The following is a 20,563-nucleotide window of genomic DNA, read 5'->3' on the forward strand; positions in this document are numbered from 1 at the left end:
AGAAAGGAATACACAGCAGGCAATTCTGAAGCCATAGCAAAACAATCCACTTGCAACTCGATAATAAATATACTTCTCCAGACCATAGAACAAAATAAAAATAATGTTTCCCCTTGAATAGCAGTTGGTAGCCTGTAGCTTTTTTCTGTCTGGAGACTTAACCACCTGTGTTTTCCAACAAGTCCTCCAACTCATACGACCAAATGGGCCGATTGTTCAAGCTCTTATTACGACCAAATGTGTTGTTTGTTCAAGCGCTTAATACGACCTATAATTACGTTTTAAAGTTTTCGCCCTCTAGTCAGTGGCGTAGTGCTGGGTGGGCCCATATTATAAAAAAATGTATTCACCCATTGAGAATATCCAAGAATTCAAAGTGAAATTCAAGTGAACAAATATCGAGTTTAATTAATGTTGTATGTGTTTTATCCTCTGAAGTCTGAACCAAACTCATTTACGGTAAAAACTGATTGTTGGTTCCGGTGTCAGTATCAGAGATGGGGTCGTTACTAAAAAAATGTAATATATTACATATTACTTTTTAAAAAAAGTAATATATTACACTACTTCGTTACTCTATACGTAAAGTAACTCGTTACTTTATTCGCAGGGCCGGTGTAGGTACCATATCTGCTCGGGGTCATATCCGTCGCTTACCAATGACGTCACGCCCAATGATGTCACGCGTTGTGATCGGCTGTACTGTAATTTAGCCAGGGGTGCTCGGGGGCGCTGTCTAGAGTATAGCGCGGTTGTCTGATCATTATATTACATTGCATTTAGCTGACGCTTTTATCCAAAGCGACTTACAATAAGTGCATTCGACCAACAAGATACAGACTGTAGACAAAAGTGCAGAGATCAGCCTCTTAATTTACCCAGGGCCTAGTGCTTGGCTTTGGGCATGAAAATTCAGGAAACTCCACTGAGTATTTTATTAAATATCTGAACTTTGGAGAGGAGTTGGGGGACACACGACACATCAAATCACATCTACAGATTAAGACGAAGCGAATGGAAGTATTCCCATACTCCTAGCCTGTATAGATGTTTGTGAAAAACGTGTGCAAAGTCTCCGAAAACGGAGCAGTGGCTGGGATGCTTGCTTTGCGGGTAGCGGTTAGTTGTTATTTTTTATGTTTGAATGTTAAAAAATAACAATCGACAGTGTCAACATAATTATGTAAATAACCCAATTTGTGTTCTGTGAAACGGAAAAGGATTTTACATTGTTTTTGTTACTTTCGTTGCAGTGTCTTAAATGTAATTTAGGTTAACTTCCTGTTTGAAGTTGTTGCTATGGAAACAACATGACGGAGACAAAAGTAATATCTTCTACATATAATAACGGACAAAGTAAAGAATGAAGTGTAGGCTATGTTTAAATGTTCGGAATTTGACCGTGTATGATGGCCCTCTTGAGTTGCCGTACAATATGACGGATATGACGGATGACGGGAAAGACGGATAAGACCCCGAGCAGATATGGTACCCCGAGCAGATATGGTAGGCTACCTACACCGGCCCGCTCCTCCCTACGGGCAAATCACGCAGACTGCTAAAGTTTCAAATGTTCTCTTTAGTTCAGTTTCCATAAGACTGATCCAGATCCTAAATATTTTCCTATCTGACCATGGCTGTCCTCTGTCTCCTGCTATCTGTATTTTGCGCAGTATATCTCTGCTCACGCTGTTGCGTCGGCGTGTTCTCCTGCGTCTTGGCCATGTGTTGCACTGGAACACACCATGGATGTATAATAAGAACTGGATACAGCGTGGGAGGCGGGGCCTCATTCATTCCTATGAGAGTTGCTCATTGGCACATGATGATAAAATGGCCCAACTTTTGAGAGAGCGAAACGTCACAGATTACCCGGCATGTCTGAGAAGTACCCGTATGTGCGCTCATAGCGTATGCGCAACTTTAACCAAAATGCTCGTTCACATCAAGCACGTACACGTAAGTTACAGAACCGCGCGTTCATGACAGCATGGTAATGCTTATTTTAATAAGGGCTATACAAGTGTTCATACTGGGTAGTTTATTTAGTTTAAAAAAAATTATCCGACGATTTACAGACCACTCTTTCCCCATGGAAGTCAATGGGAAAAAGTGTTTCCGGGCCTGGCAACCAAACGGAAGTGTCGTACCGTGGTTTTGCCACCACGAATATTTTCATCTGAGTCCGGCGCACTTCCTGGGGGCTTGGAAGACACGGCAAAGACTTCAGCCGAGCACGTACGAATTAGGCATGCGTGAGTGGCAATAACTCTCCTTACCAGCAGGCGGCGGTAGTGTGTATTCGTCATTCAAAACAGGTAACAACCGTAAGACAGAGAAGAAGAACAGACTACGTGATATAAACAAACAAATAGCATGTGCGTTAGCTTCACCTTAGCATGTGTTCTTTGCAGGTGTTTGTTGAGGTTTGACGTTGTGTTTACAGCAGTGGATAACAGCTTCTGGCCTGGACACAGTTTGCACCTCACCGTCACATTCCTGTCTATTCTTCGGACGAACTCAAAATAATGGGCATACCTCCACCCTTCGAAAGTTATCGCCGACTCAGCCATGTTTATGCACCACTGCACGTGGAGATGTGGACGCGCAAGTCGCGCAGATTACGTACATATAAACCTGCGGCGGAAACCCCTCTTGTCTGTCAGTGTGATTATGACTGATTTTAGTAAGTAACGAAGTAACGCGTGTCGGGGCAATGTTAGTAACTGTAGTGTGATTACTGGATTATAAAAGTAGCGCGTTACACTACTCCGTTACCGACAAAAGTTATAGTATTACAGTAACGCGTTACACCCAACTCTGGTCAGTACCATGTGTTCGCCCTACCATGGGTCCTTCTCAGGTCGATTAAATAGAGTGGCGAAGTCACGCCCATCTACTTCCGGTCCATGGGACCTTATTTCGGAAAAATTATAGCCTCATCCCAATACCCCTCCTCGACTCCTCTCTTCCCCTCCTCCGGGACTTTACCCGGAAATCGATCAAGACACGCGATGTTGAAGGACGTCCCAATAGCTGAAATGCACACGGAGGAGTCGAGGAGGGGTGAGGGAGGAGGGGTGCGGGAGGAGACGAAAGGGAGGATACACGCGAGCAGACTACGCGGAAGTGTTTCACTACTCGCGTATAAAAGCCCCGCCCCCACCTTCAAAGCTGGTCGATTTCAACAGAGGAAAACCGACAACTGGAAGATGAGTGGAAAAGCGTCACAAGTAAGTGCTCACAGCTCCGTGGGAATTATTATGTGCAATTCATTTCTAAAAGGCTTTCACATTACTATAATTATATATTTATTTAAATGTAGGCTACATTTTACACCAAAACGGAACACAATAGCAGGACCAACCATCATACATTGAATTCCTTGACTAACAAGAGAAAGATTAATTCATTTAAATACATATTTAACAAATGGGCCGGTTCTAAGGGGTTATTCAGTTAAGCCCGATGAGAGGGGATACAGCTGTGCACATGTCATCATGAACAGACGTCGTTTAAGAGTGACGTTTGAGTGAACGAGGCCATCCCAATTAATACTCCTCTGTCCTCGCGTCACCTCCTCGTGTCTCTCGCTCGCATCTTACGGAGGCGGAGCTAAGACGCAAGGAAGGGAAGCGAGTGAGGGAAAGGAGGAGTCGAGGAGGGGTATTGGGATGAGGCTTATGGATTGAATCCAATAGAGAACCGCAGTGATGCGTCCTACAACCCGGAAGTAAGTTAGCATTTTTACCACGTCCGGTTCCTTCGATAAAAAGCAATGCAATTTCTCCATAGAATTTTGGAAAATAGCTCCAAATAAGGTCTGTGTTTGACACAAATTGAAGAGACAGATCACGTTTTGTTCTACGACATTAAATACATCAGCAGTGAACTTTGAAGAGTTTACGTGTCTGAAAAACGATGGTTGTTAACAAGTGGCTGAATAGGACTACAGAAGTTGTCCAGGCCGTTTTACGTCATTACACCGAACAGGTAAAACACTCGCTAAGTTTGTTTGCCCTGTTCTGCTTGAAAGCAAGTACCTGCCTCCTGCAAAGTGTTCAAACAAACACTTCAACTTGTACCATTTACAATCTGTATGTTTGAATATGGATCTTAAGTTGGCGTGACGTTGAAGCAGCGACCCCGCTGTAGTTCCTTTATAGCATAACGTTAGCATTTTGCTTCTTGCGACTAGATTTATGCTTCGAAAATTATTAAAGTAGGATAGACATGTGGATATTATCCGGCTGAACAAAACGTGATCCGTCTCTTAAATGTGTGTCAACCACAGACCTTATTTCGAGCTATTTTCCAAAATCCTATGGAGAAATTGCATTGCGTTTTTGACAAAGTAACTGGAAGGAGTTTAGATACGAGTTTTAGGACGCGTCACTGCGGTTCTCTATGGAGAGAGAAAACGTATCTTTCTATCCCATTTGAATTGTGCCAGGAATTACACATATGATGTTTGTCAATCTTAAAAAATAATTTCCATGTCAAAAAAAGTCACAGTTTGTCGTAAAACTGTTGAAATATAAGACTATGAAAAATACGCAACCAGAAAGACTACAAATCCCAGAGTCGCGTAAGTGATGTCACAATTGTTTTCCTCCACTAAGAGATAGCTAAGATCATCGCCATATAGATATAATCTATCTAGTTCATTGAGCGTTTCACACAAACAAATATGTTACTTCACAGTTTTATGACACATTTTAATTTTTTTGACTTGCAAAATTATCTTTTAAATTGACAAACATATGTGTAATTCGTGGCACAATTCAAACGGGATCGAAAGAAAATCTTTCTCTCTCCATTGACTTCAATACATAATTTTTCCGAAATAAGGTCCAATGAAGCTCCCCCGGAAGGGGAGGGACTTTGACACTCTATTACGAAGATGATTTGAGGTATGGCGCAGCCTCCATGTAAAGTTACGGGTTGAAAACAGTATTTCCGGTCTCGACGTTTTCATAATAAAACCAATGATCAAATGATTTAACAGTGATATCTGCAGTACTCACGAGTGTGTGTGTATACGTGTGTGTGTGTGTGTGTGTGTGTGTGTGTGTGTGTGTGTGTGTGTGTGTGTGTGTGTGTGTGTGTGTGTGTGTGTGTGTGTGTGTGTGTGTGTGGTGTGTTTGTGTAATTTTGCGTTTGTGAGTATTGTGTTTCTTCGCTGCGGAAGAGCAGATTGCGAGTGAGAGGTGCCTGTCTTCGTCCCTTTACAAGCTTCAAAAATGTATTTATCGTGTGATTTTGGAAATAAAAGTTTCATATTCTGAAAGCCAAGACTTTGTTTGTTTAAAATCAAAAACACCCGAACCCTGAAAAAATAGTTTTTTACGTAAATCCACGTTTATTTTGAAATGAGCCGTTGCGACTTCCGACTGATTTCGAAAGAGCGGGTCACATATTTGATCCAATTGGTAGATATTACATCATAACGGTGCACAGCTGATAGAAAGGGTTTTTTTTTGTAGTGTTTAAAGATATTATTTACTGAACTACCTTTCCAACTCATCATGCAGTTGACTGTTACAGGTCTATACAGGTTCATGGTACAATGCATAAGCTTCAAATCGAGAGACTGAAACTGTATTTTCCTTCACCGTTCTGTTTTTATTTCACAATAAAGTTAATAGTCATATTATGTTTGATATTATTTAATGCTGTCAAGATTATCGCGTTAACGGCGGAGTAAATTGCACAGACAGCAGTTAGTAAGATTGATTTCAGCAGCCACTTGTCTGGAAATACCGAAGACCAGAAACGGTTTTGAAAATGTTTGTAGTGATCGTCTTCTCAATAGAACATCTTTGATAATGTCTTCTGGCCAATCAGAATCAAGATAACGGCGTGGTGTTGTTGCAGGAAGTCCCGACGGAGAATACTTTTGCTGCAGTACGTGTAGTACTGCGGCCGCGGACAGTACACGACGGTACACGACGGTACACCACACACCCACCTGACACGACACTACGGTGGCTGAGAGGCATGGCAGAGGCATGTCAGATGAAAAGCGAATTTACGACACTACACGACACGCCCCCTACTACGCCGCCTACGGTGGCTGAGAGACCGTACATGGGCCCTTTCTCATTTCATCAAATCCCCCTCCTCGACTCCTCAACTCCTCGGTCCTCCGGTAGTGACCCGGAAATGAATTTTAGCGTGCCATGTTGAAGGACATCTCATTTCTCTAAATGCACTTGACTGGAGGAGCTAAAACCGAGGATACACTGATGGGTCCTCCACAGCTCCTTCATGGATGCATTTCCGGCAACAGAGATGTTTCAAAGAGTCGTGACGCACGGCCGGACTTATCTCAGCCAATGACAGCTCTGCATGCATCCCCTGGATATTATTTTATTAACGGCCCCTACACACGGCGGCGTGCGTTGCCGCTTGGCGGTGGGCGTGTCTTGAGCTTGGGGAGTCAACGCGAGCAGCCCGACCAACAACCAACCACATGAATGTCCCGCCCCGGACATACAAAGCAAAGCATTCATGCTACATCCAAGCTGGCTAAATATACTGTCTATGCTTGCTAGCTGTCCATTCAAACGAAATACACTGGATATAAACTCCCCAAACAAGCGAAAACCTACCAGTTTCCCCCACTGTCTTTGCCACCTTCTCATTTCTCGAACTCCCCTCCTCGACTCCTATCCTCGATACTTAGTCCCGCCCACAGGAGATGCGAGCCGAGGAGCCGAGGAGGGGAACCGAGGAGAGAGGAGGGAAGCAGCAGGCTGTTAGAGAAATGAGAACTCCTCTCCTCTGAGCGGGTCATTTTAAAGAGACGTCCATTAATGATGACAGAAGGCACAGCAGCCCTCTGTCTGATGGACAGATGTGTTCATGATGACTTATATATTTACTTTGATTCATTCACAGTGCGGTATAATGAGACAATAACAGGCTATTGATGCGGGGACACACACACACACCCCCCCCCCCTCTCTGGTCGCTACAATGAGGAATATCAATTACGGGCCAAAAGTTTTATTTACAAGTATTAAAAGTAAGCAGAGGACACCAAACCAACTGAGACCTGTCTGTCCGCTGCATCTACGCACACACTGTACCACACCTACACTGTACCACACACACCTTCACCACACACACGCACATACAGTTAATAAAACAGGCTACAGCCGTTGTGTATTTTATTATGTGAAGCACTATGGTTTTAGAAAAATATCGACTCTTTGTAGAGGCCTGTTATACTGAGTGATATATATTATACACACGGCTCTGCTTTCTGCACGACCTCACAGCTGTTCTCTCTGTAAACATTGCGTCGATGAAAGCAGTTAATAAAATAATATCCAGGGGATGCATGCAGAGCTGTCATTGGCTGAGATAAGTCCGGTCGTGCGTCACGACTCTTTGAAACATCTCTGTTGCCGGAAATGCATCCACGAAGGAGCCGTGGAGGACCCATCAGTGTGTCCTCGGTTAGAGCTCCTCCAGAGAGCCTCCTCGACGCTCGATCCTCGAAGTGCATTTAGAGAAATGAGATGTCCTTCAACATGGCGCGCTGAAATTCATTTCCGGGTCACTACCGGAGGACCGAGGAGTCGAGGAGTCGAGGAGTCGAGGAGGGGGATTTGATGAAATGAGAAAGGGCCCATGTCTCCTTAAATATCCTTGCGTCAGCATCTCACGTGTTGGGCGTGCTCTCTTCTGACCATATTTGGAAGTACAACTTTCGCGGCTGCAGCTAGACCCTTCTCAGCCACCGTAGTGTCGTGTCAGGTGGGCGTGTCGTGTACCATCGTGTACCGTCGTGTAGCCTACTGTCCGCGGCCGCAGCAAGACCCTTCTCGTAGTACAGGGGTGCACATAACTGGTACGCAGGGTATGTGCGTAATCTGAAATGCGTCCCGTCACTTGTGTCACAAAGCGCATTTGCGTACCGACGTACTTGTGAAGCTTTTCCAGAAGGCGGTTCGATCACCGGACGACAGAGTCGGTCTCCGTGTGCACAGACAGGGCTGCTGTTAACGTCGGTCTGTACAACGGAACTGTGCCAAAACTACGCCAACCGGCTGCGGAGGGAGACTCCCCCCATCACTGGAGAACTGCGCTAAAACAGCTGATCACAACGTTCACACTCTGTGGTCACGAAGTACTCCACTAGCCCCCCCCCCCCCCCTCTGTCGACTTTCCTGAAGTACTCCCCCGTTGATAGAAATCAACACGTAATGAATTAAGACCCCACGGTTTGATGATTGATAGGTGTGTGGGTTGTCTTTCATTTTGACATGCAGAAAAATGTTATAATAAACATACATACTGTATGTTAAATGGATATATCCGCCTTCTTTCATTTATCTTTCCGCGCCGGTGCGTCCAAGTTACGTAATTAATCATATATTTTCGATTATAAGGAGTAGAAATATGATTCAGATATCCGCGGAATCGCTGAAAGTGTATAGCTTTCCAGCGGTATCTCCTGTGAGACTGTAACCAGGGCTGCAGTCGAATAGTCCATTTAGCTTAGGAACCTTCCTAACGGAGTGAAATGACCCGGAAGTCCCTCAGTGGCAGCCATGATAAGTGCCGTTTGAATTCTCTAGAATGATAGGAGAGGAGGTTTCAAACTTCCTTTATAACCTCCTTTAGCTTAGGAACCACCAGCGCCATATAGATAGAAGAGTTGCAACAACGGAAGTCCAAAATGCTTGATCGTCACGTGGTTCAGGGAGACTCGATAGTTCCCCGGAAGTTCGTGGCGGGCCGTTTGAATCACGATTTGAATGCATTATTACCAGGATAGAAATGCAATTTTTGGTAATTAGTGGTCAATAAAGGTTTTGATTTGCAATATTTATACAACATATCGATATGTGTATGTAGTCACATCAATGTTTTTTTAAAGTAACATTTGCTAATATTTGAGGATTAAGATCAAATAAGAAGTACTTTATTGATACCAATTGGGGAAATGTTTACGCTGCAGCAGCAAAAGACAAGGCATTGTACATTAGACAGTTAAAAGACTATAATTAAACAATCGAAAATGTAAACATCTTAAACATAAATAACATAGCATTACAAAAAGTAGAAAATATACAGTGTGAACAGCTATCTTACCTGTTAACATATACATGTTAGGCTAACGTTGCCTTGGTTAAAGAGCCTGTTGTTTATTGCTTTGAATTCTTTAAAACAAATATTATCTTCTTAAACTTGTATGGTAGTCAGGAGCATCACATCCTAATGTTTATTGATATATTTAGAGGGAGGGAAGGAAGGTTTCAAAATTCTGATTAGATACATTTCTACCATTTCTTTAATTCATGGTGGTTTCAGTAATCCCATGGTAATTGAGGACATAAGTAATCTAAATGACTTTCAGAAAGGACAGGAGACCGACAGGTGACTTTCAAAGGACTAGCAGCAGCATGATGATGATGATGATGATGATGATGATGGTGATGATGATGATGATGATGATGATGATGATGATGATGATGATGATGATGATGATGATGATGATGATGATGATGATGATGATGATGATGATGATGATGATGATGATGATGATGATGATGATGATGAATGAGTACACATGTAAAGTTTCCCCATTGACACAGAGAGGAGGAAAGAATGGCTGGCTCAAGTCAGCAGGAGCAATTTAACTATCACAAAAGACAACAACAGCAACAACAACATATGTGAGGTAATCATATTTTTCACAAAACGAAGACCACACCATTGGGAAGCTTAACGTCTGTTTAATCAAAATAAGGAACAGGGAGAGGCTTGCTAAACTCTGGGAGTTGAGACTCAGGTGCAGGGTGAGGGTCTCATTGCAGGTCTTCAGGCTCCATTGAATCCCCCTGGGGTTATTGTGCTGAGAGAGGGAGATAGGAGAAAGGGTTAGATACATCTAGCAACCTAGAGGATGGGAAATTGCTGACATTACCTTGAAACTTACCTTGTGTTTTTACTCTCACTTAAGTCCCTCTCCCTTGCCATCAATCCAAATCAGCTGAGCTGCAACATAATACAGACAGGTACAGTAATAATCAACAGAATCACAAGGACATTATATGGCTCTGCTAAAAACACTCACCCATAAATTACGTTTTTGTTTACTCTTTGGAAGTCTCAAATATCCACTCTAAATCCATATCAATAGCGATGTATCACAAAAATAGCTCTCTTCCTTATTATTGTGTAACGTGAACTATATTATACTAGCTTGAACTACAAAATGGATATCCTCATTTCACCACCTCCACCCACTACAATCACACGCCCCAATGTTATATTTAACTAATATTTAACTCCCTCCACCCCGGACAAAAGCACGTTAAGAAGCCCATTTTCTCTAATTCCACAACGTTGGGTTGAAATAACATTAAGAGAACGAGTAATAGGCTGTTCGTGGTTAATGTGTGTTGCTAACGTTATCCGGAATCCTAGCCTAATCTGTTATCTGTAAACATTCCGAAGAATTGAATTCCGAAGAATTCCGTGACACCACGGCCAGCATAACGTAATTTCAATTTGCCCGCTCGGGCCACTACAATATTGCTTAAAAAAAAAAATGGTCCTGTGGTATTGGTATTTGACAAGCAATTTTGTTAAATTGTTTCGTTTATTAATGCTACAACATAGCATTTCGTGAGGCGGTTGTCGTTGTTGGGTGAAAAGCAAACAGCTGTTTGCTGCGGAGTGCAGCGCGAGCAGTCTCCCGTGAGCGGGAGCGCGCTCCTTCACTACAGACTATCGCTATCAATATCTCTCTCTCTCTCTCTTTTTATGCAGCTCTGCATGATTTTGTGGCTACAATTCAGGCTAATACGCTACCAGAGGTGGAATAAGTACTCAGATATTGTACTTGAGTAAAAGTAGAAGTACTCAGATCTTGTAGTGAAAGGAGAAGTACTCAGATCTTGTACTTGAGTAAAAGTAAAAGTACTCAGATCTTGTACCTGAGTACAAGTAGAAGTACCAGAGTGTAGGAATACTCTGTTACAGTAAAAGTCCTGCATTCAAAATGTTCCTCAAGTAAAAGTATTCTCATCAAAATATAGTTAAAGACAGTAAAAGTAGTCGTTGTGCAGATTGGTCCATTTCAGAATAATATATATGATATGTTTTATAATGATTGATCAAGAAAGTGTTCTCAAAGCTGGTGAAGGTGCAGCTAGTCTGAATGACTTTGTATACTGCAGGGTAGCTGGTGGATTTACTCCAGGTGGAACTAAAGTCTGATTTAACACTTGATTATATTTCACATCATTCATCCACATCTGTAAAGTAACTGAAGGTATTAAATACATATAGTGGAGGAAAAGTACACCATTTACCTCTGACTTATGTTTACTGCCAACCTAAAAGTACATAAAAAATAGTAATCAATAATATATTGAAAAGTTATTTGGCTGATTGTTTTATATTGGCTCCGCCAGGTTATATGGGAGGCCCAGTCTACGTACAGATGGATCACTAATTTTGAAATATTAAACTTAGTTTTCTTTTCTTTAATGTTTCATCCTCATGTAGAAGGCTATCACGAAACACACATTTGGTTGTTTATAGCATAAAGAACATCTGATTTAATGTGAGGTAGGGAAATAATCATTTGAGTATAAGTACGTGTATATAAATATGTCATTTACAACAGCTGTAAAATGCTTGAAAAACTTGAAAATGCACCTTGAAAATGCTTGAAAAGTGCTTGAATTTGACTTTGGAAAAGGTGTAAGAACCCTGTGCTAAGCTTCCTGTACTGAATATCATAGTCTATTGCCTTAATTAATATCTAGTCAACTCTAAAATACCACATATATGCAATGGCATGATAATATTATTGTGACAAGTGGGGTATTCACCAGGGGGGTATACTGCGAAGCAGGATTTTCGCTTAGCCGGCTAAATTCAGGGAAAACTCCGGCTTTCCGGTCATCCGAAGCTGGTTCTCTTTTTAGCAGGCTAGATCTCCATGGTAATATATGCTAAGCAGCTAACCTGGTCGGGACCAGGTTAGGTTGCAGGCTAAGAGCTCAACTCAGTGAAAGCACCGCCTGCTGACCAATCAGAGCTCAGTGTGCGGAGTTTAAAGCGATCAAGTCATATTACAGGAGAAAGGAAATACAGAAAAACTGCTGTCGCAGGAAAGACGGCCGGCAAAAATCACCGACTGTGTGAACGTGAACATGAATAGAATATCACCTCCCATCTTCAGAGCAATCTGACTATTATAACATTAGCGTTAAGAAAGCTTACTTAAATATCGGTCACAACATAAGTAACCGGTGTCAGTACCAGATATGTTCGGGGTACCAGATATGTTCGGGTGTATTTCCGTCGCACCCGTCATCCGTCATATTCGTCTACTCACCTCCCTCTGCTCCCAGCGCTCTGCTGCCACACACCGGCCGTCTGCGGAACTGCAGCCGGAGGAACTCGGTACAGCTTGTTATGTGTGTGTACTTGTGCACATAAATAATGTTTCTAATTATTTACAATTAAAAAATATATATATTCTGCGTTACTTTAGCCAACACTTTTATAAGGCCACGAGATTAGATAATTACGAAATGTGTAGATAGAATACATATCTTTCAGGTTGTTATTTTGTCATTGTTTAATGTTTTATTTACCTTTTAGTATTTTTATATAGTAGGCTATCTGAACTTTGGAGAGGAGTTGGGAGACACACGACACATCAAATCACATCTACAGATCAAGACGAAGCGAATGGAAGTACTCCTAGCGTGAACATGTTTGTGAAAATGTGTGCAAAGTCTCCGAAAATCCTAAAAATAAGCTCATATTTGAATTCCCCATAAAAAAACACATCATTCAGTAAAAACAAGGCCCCACTGATCATCTGCTCCCTGATCTCTCTGCGAATTGAAAGTACTTATTGCCGGAGATCGCATGCTGTGGTTTTATTAAATGTGCCAAGTGCTAGGACTGTCTTATGGAAGAAAGCTTTTAGATGTGCAGCTCCACTAACATGGAACAGTCTGCAAAAAGAATGGAAAATTACCAAGCTAGTACCACTACATGTTTTTAAAGCTTGGTTGGATGCTACAAAATCAGATGCTGTTGGTACCTGTACATGTAGATAGATATGTTGTTTATGTTTATGTCTTCATGTGGAACCTACTGCTGCAGGTCTCCCTTGAAAAAGACATCATTGATATCAATGGGATTTTACCTGGATAAATAAAGGTATTGAATTGAATGTTCAATGAAAACATATCCAAGTGTAACAAACATCCAGTATTAACCTTACTGTGTTTTACTAACAGTAACCAACTAATAATTTTCATAAACTCACAATATATATATGTAATAAAACAATGCACAATGGTACACAGTATCCAAACTCTTTAGGCACTGGTCAGAGACATTCATGTAAAGCAGATACTGAATCCAATACTGGTAAAAACGTTGCAGAGATCAAATGTTTCCTTGTCTGAACGGAGAAACCTCATTTTTAAAACAACATTTTCAGTGTGTGATTTGAAAGATAAGTTCTGATCAATAATAAAACCTAGATATGTGTATGTAGTGACCCTTTCAATGTAAATGTCAGTCCCGAACAGTACAAATGTTGGGGAGAAAAGAAGTTAACTTTTTGCCATTTGAGAATATCATGAGTTTGGAGTTGTCTGCATTTAATACTAACTTGAGTTGAGATAAATGGGATGGAATAACATCAAAGGCAAAACATAAACAACAGAACAACATATCTATCCACATGTACAGGTGCCAACCGCATCTGATTGTGTAGCATCCAACCAAGCTTTAAAAACATGTAGTGGTACTAGCTTGGTAATTTTCCATTATTTTTGCAGACTGTTCCATGTTAGTGGAGCTGCACATCTAAAAGTTCTCTTCCATCATACAGTCCTAGCACTTGGCACATTTAATAAAACCACAGCATGCGATCTCCGGCAATAAGTACTTTCAATTCGTAGAGAGATCAGGGAGCAGATGATCAGTGGGGCCTTGTTTTTACTGAATGATGTGTTTTTTCATGGGGAATTCAAATATGAGCTTATGATTAGGATTTTCGGAGACTTTGCACACGTTTTCACAAACATGTTCACGCTAGGAGTACGTCCATTCACTTCGTCTTGACCTGTAGATGTGATTTGATGTGTCGTGTGTCTCCCAACTCCTCTCCAAAGTTCAGATACTATATAAAAATACTAAAAGGTAAATAAAACATGAAACATAACGACAAAATAACAACCTGAAAGATATGTATTCTATCTACACATTTCGTAATTATCTAATCTCGTGGCCTTATAAAAGTGTTGGCTAAAGTAACGCAGAATATATATTTTTTTTAATTGTAAATAATTAGAAACATTATTTATGTGCACAAGTACACACACATAACAAGCTGTACCGAGTTCCTCCGGCTGCAGTTCCGCAGACGGCCGATGTGTGGCAGCAGAGCGCTGGGAGTAGAGGGAGGTGAGTAGACGAATATGACGGATGACGGGTGCGACGGAAATACACCCGAACATATCTGGTACCCCGAACACATCTGGTACTGACACCGGATCAGAGTACATTAAGTACAGTCCGCGGCATATCACTTCATAATGTATCATATATCTCCTGATCTGAGTCAGCTGAGCCGTATCTGGCCGTGCAACACTCACAGTGTCACATACTGTATGCAGAAGTATTATTTTAAGCAACACATTAAGTTGACGAAACACTCGAGACAAATGTAATTGAAGTCAGATCGTGTCTTAGAGACGGGGCAGTGATATCATAAACCTGTTAATGTACTCATTCAAACACTTGTTCTGTTACCAGCTGTATTCACCTTGCAGGTGCAGCTATGTGGCTTTGATCCTGATCAAGTGTTTAAGTCATGGATGTTTAAAGTTTAACTTCTTCATTTTTGACTAGTATTAAAGTTCACTTTTCATTCAGGAAGTATGACGCTGCGCTGTCAGTACGCTTCTCCATGTTTGTGATTGGTCGAATGCTCCAGATACCACCCCTTTCATGTGAACGCGCACCTAACTAGATAGGACACGGCTGGCTCGAGCCATCCACTTGATAACCTGCGTCGTAGTACAGTTTAGCGAGAGCGCGTATGTTTTGGATTAGGCCAACCGGCTAACTCAAACATATCCAGGTTAGGTTGAACCAGGTTCGTAGTATAGGCCCCTGGTGTTTCCAGAAATTAGACGTAGATGCAGCCAAAATAGACGAAGGCCACTGTCGTTTTTCCATACATCTGCATCAGTCTGTAAGGGCAATCCGACAACCCACACAGCTCTAGTTTACGCTGGTAACGACCTAGAGCACACCCCTCCAGTCCAGAGATGTAATCCGAAGACATGCAGCGATTTCTTCGGTCGTTAATTCAGAAAAAAAAACTAGTGCGCTCTGCCTGGCTACGTTAGCTAGCTGTTTATATTTGCACTTCCGGGATATTTGCACCTCCAGGAAAATGCCGTATTTATAATATATATAATACAAATTGAGAATTCAAACAATTTATTATAAATGTGTTTTTTTCAACCGACTATTTATATAAATATAAGAAACTGGAAAATCTCACTATTTACATTTCTCTAACCGCCTGCTGCTTCCCCTCCTCTCTTCTCGGTTCCCCTCCTCGGCTCCTCCGCTCGCATCTCCTGTGGGCGGGACTAAGACACGAGGATAGGAGTCGAGGAGGGGAGTCGAGGAGGGGAGTTCGAGAAATGAGAAAGGGCCATGGTATGTTATTGTAGCATTTTAAGCAACTATTAGGCAAATAAATTAATAACCTATCCGTTTGAGAACCCCTTGGAACCCCTTATCCCATTTTGATGGTTGACATCTCATTTGAACAGTGAAAGCCAGAATGACAGCAGGGGTGAATTTCATTTTATAATTAACAAAGATATGTTTAAAAATGCTTGTCATGTAGGCATACTGGAGGTATATATATATATATATATATATAGCAAAATAAACACAATTACACTAAACAGCCATATCGACAAACAAACGAGAACCTAAATAGTATGTAATTATATCTAAAACCACAATACGTTAATTACCTGTACTCGGTGCGCCATATTGTTTGTTGTCTGTTGTCTGTAAACCTCCATGGCCCTTTCTCATTTTGCGCATAATTTACGTAATTAATCATATATTTTCGATTATAAGGAGTCGAAATATGATTCAGATATCCGCGGAATCGCTGAAAGTGTATAGCTTTCCAGCGGTATCTCCTGTGAGACTGTAACCAGGGCTGCAGTCGAATAGTCCATTTAGCTTAGGAACCTTCCTAACGGAGTGAAATGACCCGGAAGTCCCTCAGTGGCAGCCATGATAAGTGCCGTTTGAATTCTCTAGAATGTTAGGAAAGGAGGTTTCAAACTTCCTTTATAACCTCCTTTAGCTTAGGAACCACCAGCGCCATATAGATAGAAGAGTTGCAACAACGGAAGTCCAAAATGCTTGATCGTCACGTGGTTCAGGGAGACTCGATAGTTCCCCGGAAGTTCGTGGCGGGCCGTTTGAATCACGATTTGAATGCATTATTACCAGGATAGAAATGCAATTTTTGGTAATTAGTGGTCAATAAAGGTTTTGATTTGCAATATTTATACAACATATCGATATGTGTATGTAGTCACATCAATGTTTTTTTAAAGTAACATTTGCTAATATTTGAGGATTAAGATCAAATAAGAAGTACTTTATTGATACCAATTGGGGAAATGTTTACGCTGCAGCAGCAAAAGACAAGGCATTGTACATTAGACAGTTAAAAGACTATAATTAAACAATCGAAAATGTAAACATCTTAAACATAAATAACATAGCATTACAAAAAGTAGAAAATATACAGTGTGAACAGCTATCTTACCTGTTAACATATACATGTTAGGCTAACGTTGCCTTGGTTAAAGAGCCTGTTGTTTATTGCTTTGAATTCTTTAAAACAAATATTATCTTCTTAAACTTGTATGGTAGTCAGGAGCATCACATCCTAATGTTTATTGATATATTTAGAGGGAGGGAAGGAAGGTTTCAAAATTCTGATTAGATACATTTCTACCATTTCTTTAATTCATGGTGGTTTCAGTAATCCCATGGTAATTGAGGACATAAGTAATCTAAATGACTTTCAGAAAGGACAGGAGACCGACAGGTGACTTTCAAAGGACTAGCAGCAGCATGATGATGATGATGATGATGATGGTGGTGATGATGGTGGTGGTGATGATGATGATGATGATGATGATGATGATGATGATGATGATGATGATGATGATGATGATGATGATGATGATGAGTACACATGTAAAGTTTCCCCATTGACACAGAGAGGAGGAAAGAATGGCTGGCTCAAGTCAGCAGGAGCAATTTAACTATCACAAAAGACAACAACAGCAACAACAACATATGTGAGGTAATCATATTTTTCACAAAACGAAGACCACACCATTGGGAAGCTTAACGTCTGTTTAATCAAAATAAGGAACAGGGAGAGGCTTGCTAAACTCTGGGAGTTGAGACTCAGGTGCAGGGTGAGGGTCTCATTGCAGGTCTTCAGGCTCCATTGAATCCCCCTGGGGTTATTGTGCTGAGAGAGGGAGATAGGAGAAAGGGTTAGATACATCTAGCAACCTAGAGGATGGGAAATTGCTGACATTACCTTGAAACTTACCTTGTGTTTTCACTCTCACTTAAGTCCCTCTCCCTTTGCCATCAATCCAAAATCAGCTGAGCTGCAACATAATACAGACAGGTACAGTAATAATCAACAGAATCACAAGGACATTATATGGCTCTGCTAAAAACACTCACCCATAAATTACGTTTTTGTTTACTGTTTGGAAGTCTCAAATATCCACTCTAAATCCATATCAATAGCGATGTATCACAAAAATAGCTCTCTTCCTTATTATTGTGTAACGTGAACTATATTATACTAGCTTGAACTACAAAATGGATATCCTCATTTCACCACCTCCACCCACTACAATCACACGCCCCAATGTTATATTTAACTAATATTTAACTCCCTCCACCCCGGACAAAAGCACGTTAAGAAGCCCATTTTCTCTAATTCCACAACGTTGGGTTGAAATAACATTAAGAGAACGGAGTAATAGGCTGTTCGTGGTTAATGTGTGTTGCTAACGTTATCCGGAATCCTAGCCTAATCTGTTATCTGTAAACATTCCGAAGAATTGAATTCCGAAGAATTCCGTGACACCACGGCCAGCATAACGTAATTTCAATTTGCCCGCTCGGGCCACTACAAATATTGCTTAAAAAAAAAATGGTCCTGTGGTATTGGTATTTTGACAAGCAATTTTGTTAAATTGTTTCGTTTATTAATGCTACAACATAGCATTTCGTGAGGCGGTTGTCGTTGTTGGGTGAAAAGCAAACAGCTGTTTGCTGCGGAGTGCAGCGCGAGCAGTCTCCCGTGAGCGGGAGCGCGCTCCTTCACTACAGACTATCGCTATCAATATCTCTCTCTCTCTCTCTTTTTATGCAGCTCTGCATGATTTTGTGGCTACAATTCAGGCTAATACGCTACCAGAGGTGGAATAAGTACTCAGATATTGTACTTGAGTAAAAGTAGAAGTACTCAGATCTTGTAGTGAAAGGAGAAGTACTCAGATCTTGTACTTGAGTAAAAGTAAAAGTACTCAGATATTGTACTTGAGTACAAGTAGAAGTACCAGAGTGTAGGAATACTCTGTTACAGTAAAAGTCCTGCATTCAAAATGTTCCTCAAGTAAAAGTATTCTCATCAAAATATAGTTAAAGACAGTAAAAGTAGTCGTTGTGCAGATTGGTCCATTTCAGAATAATATATATGATATGTTTTACAATGATTGATCATGAAAGTGTTCTCAAAGCTGGTGAAGGTGCAGCTAGTTTGAATGACTTTGTATACTGCAGGGTAGCTGGTGGATTTACTCCAGGTGGAACTAAAGTCTGATTTAACACTTGATTATATTTCACATCATTCATCCACATCTGATGATGATGATGATGATGATGATGATGATGATGATGATGATGATGATGATGATGATGATGATGATGATGATGATGTTAAATGTGTTGTTTTAGGAACATCCATTGCAAATACATGGAATTCAATAAACATTGAATAGCATATCATGCAGTTTGTCGGTGCCTTTTCCTCCGTGTTGTCCTGGTTTGTTGTGCTGCCTCCTAGTCGCCACCATGGTTTGCTGTGCTGCCTGGGGATGCTCAAATCGCTCAGAGAAAGGAGTACGAATGTACGGCTTCCCCACTGACACAGAGCGGAGGAAAAAGTGGCGGGCTCAAGTCAGCAGGAGCAATTTCACGACCAACAGCAAAAAAATATGTGAGGTAATTATATACAAACACTGCATTTGCACTTTTTCACAAAACAAAAACCACACCATTGGGAAAGCTTAATGTTTTGTTTAATACAAAAAACAGGGAAAGGCTTGAAAAACACTGAGTTGAGACTCAGGGTGCAGGGTGAGGGTCTCAGTGCAGGTATTCAGGCTCCATTGAATCCCCCTCTGGTTCTTGTGCTGAAAGAGGGAGTAACAGATAGGAGAAAGGGTTATACACACCTATATAGCACACCTGTTGGATGGGAAATGCCTTGGGGAGATAAGGTGTGGTCTTTGTTCCCAACTGAAGTTATGGAACTTTATTATTTGTGAGTTTAACAAAGTATGACAAATGGCATCAGTAACAGATGTGATATGAATTTCTATAAAGTTGTCTCACATTCTTGGTCATATTTTATATACAGTATGTAATGAGTATAACATGTCCAGTAAGTATAAAGTGTTTCCTAATACTGTGTATTCAACCACTATGGAATATGTATGTGGGCAGACAAAACTGAGTTGTTCTGTGTGTGAAGTCACTCCGCAGGCACATTTTGATGCAGACCAGTTTGTCAAGACAAAAAAGGGCAAGACTAGGCTGAGAGCAGAGGCTATACCCACCATCTTCGTGCATCGCCCTGTGGTCAAAAAGAGAAGGGTCCCTGCACCACGATTCACCCCGGGACCTGTATCTACAAAGCCCATCGCTCATGATCACAGCTATAGTGTGAAAGGTGACACAAGTATAATAAGTATGAACTCTTAGTAACAAAAGTAATATTTGTTATTTTTAAGTGGTATAATATTTAAAATGTACAGTGCCATGTATTCTACTTACATTAGTCTCAAAGATTGAGGGAAGAAGGGATGAGGAGACTGAGAGAAAGGAAAGTGAGGGTGAAGAAAGAGAGGCTAGTGAGGAGAGACAGGGAGGGCGGACACCACCCACTCAGCCAGCAGCCACTCAGCATACGAGGGAACCAGCAGCCAGTCAGCATACGAGGGAACCAGCAGCCAGTCAGCATACGAGGGAACCAGCAGCCAGTCAAACAGATATATTACAACAATTAAAGAGAAAATTAAAGAGCCAAGAAGGAATCGCCAAAAAAGCAAAGGCTGCACTAAGAAAAATCAGGAAGGAAAATCCAGCTCTCAAGAAAACAATGAAAATTAGGGACAAGAAATATAAGAAAACG

At 41.2% G+C, this 20,563-nt stretch overlaps 2 long non-coding RNA genes across 2 annotated transcripts; both read right to left on the bottom strand.

The window, feature by feature from the left end:
- Window positions 1-17,488: 17,488 nt before the first annotated feature.
- LOC139434870 (uncharacterized) lies at window positions 17,489-18,143 on the bottom strand. The gene is made up of 3 exons (XR_011644173.1): window positions 17,821-18,143; window positions 17,681-17,741; window positions 17,489-17,596 (listed from the first exon to the last, which is right to left on the bottom strand). It is a non-coding gene; the product is annotated as an uncharacterized lncRNA (long non-coding RNA).
- Window positions 18,144-19,493: 1,350 nt separating this feature from the next.
- On the bottom strand, window positions 19,494-20,308 carry LOC117456191 (uncharacterized). Its single transcript, XR_011644174.1, has 3 exons — window positions 20,206-20,308; window positions 19,989-20,059; window positions 19,494-19,562 (listed from the first exon to the last, which is right to left on the bottom strand). It is a non-coding gene; the product is annotated as an uncharacterized lncRNA (long non-coding RNA).
- Window positions 20,309-20,563: the final 255 nt, after the last annotated feature.

Source organism: Pseudochaenichthys georgianus, chromosome 12, assembly GCF_902827115.2.
Source record: "Pseudochaenichthys georgianus chromosome 12, fPseGeo1.2, whole genome shotgun sequence".
In the NCBI taxonomy this organism is placed as follows: domain Eukaryota; kingdom Metazoa; phylum Chordata; class Actinopteri; order Perciformes; family Channichthyidae; genus Pseudochaenichthys; species Pseudochaenichthys georgianus.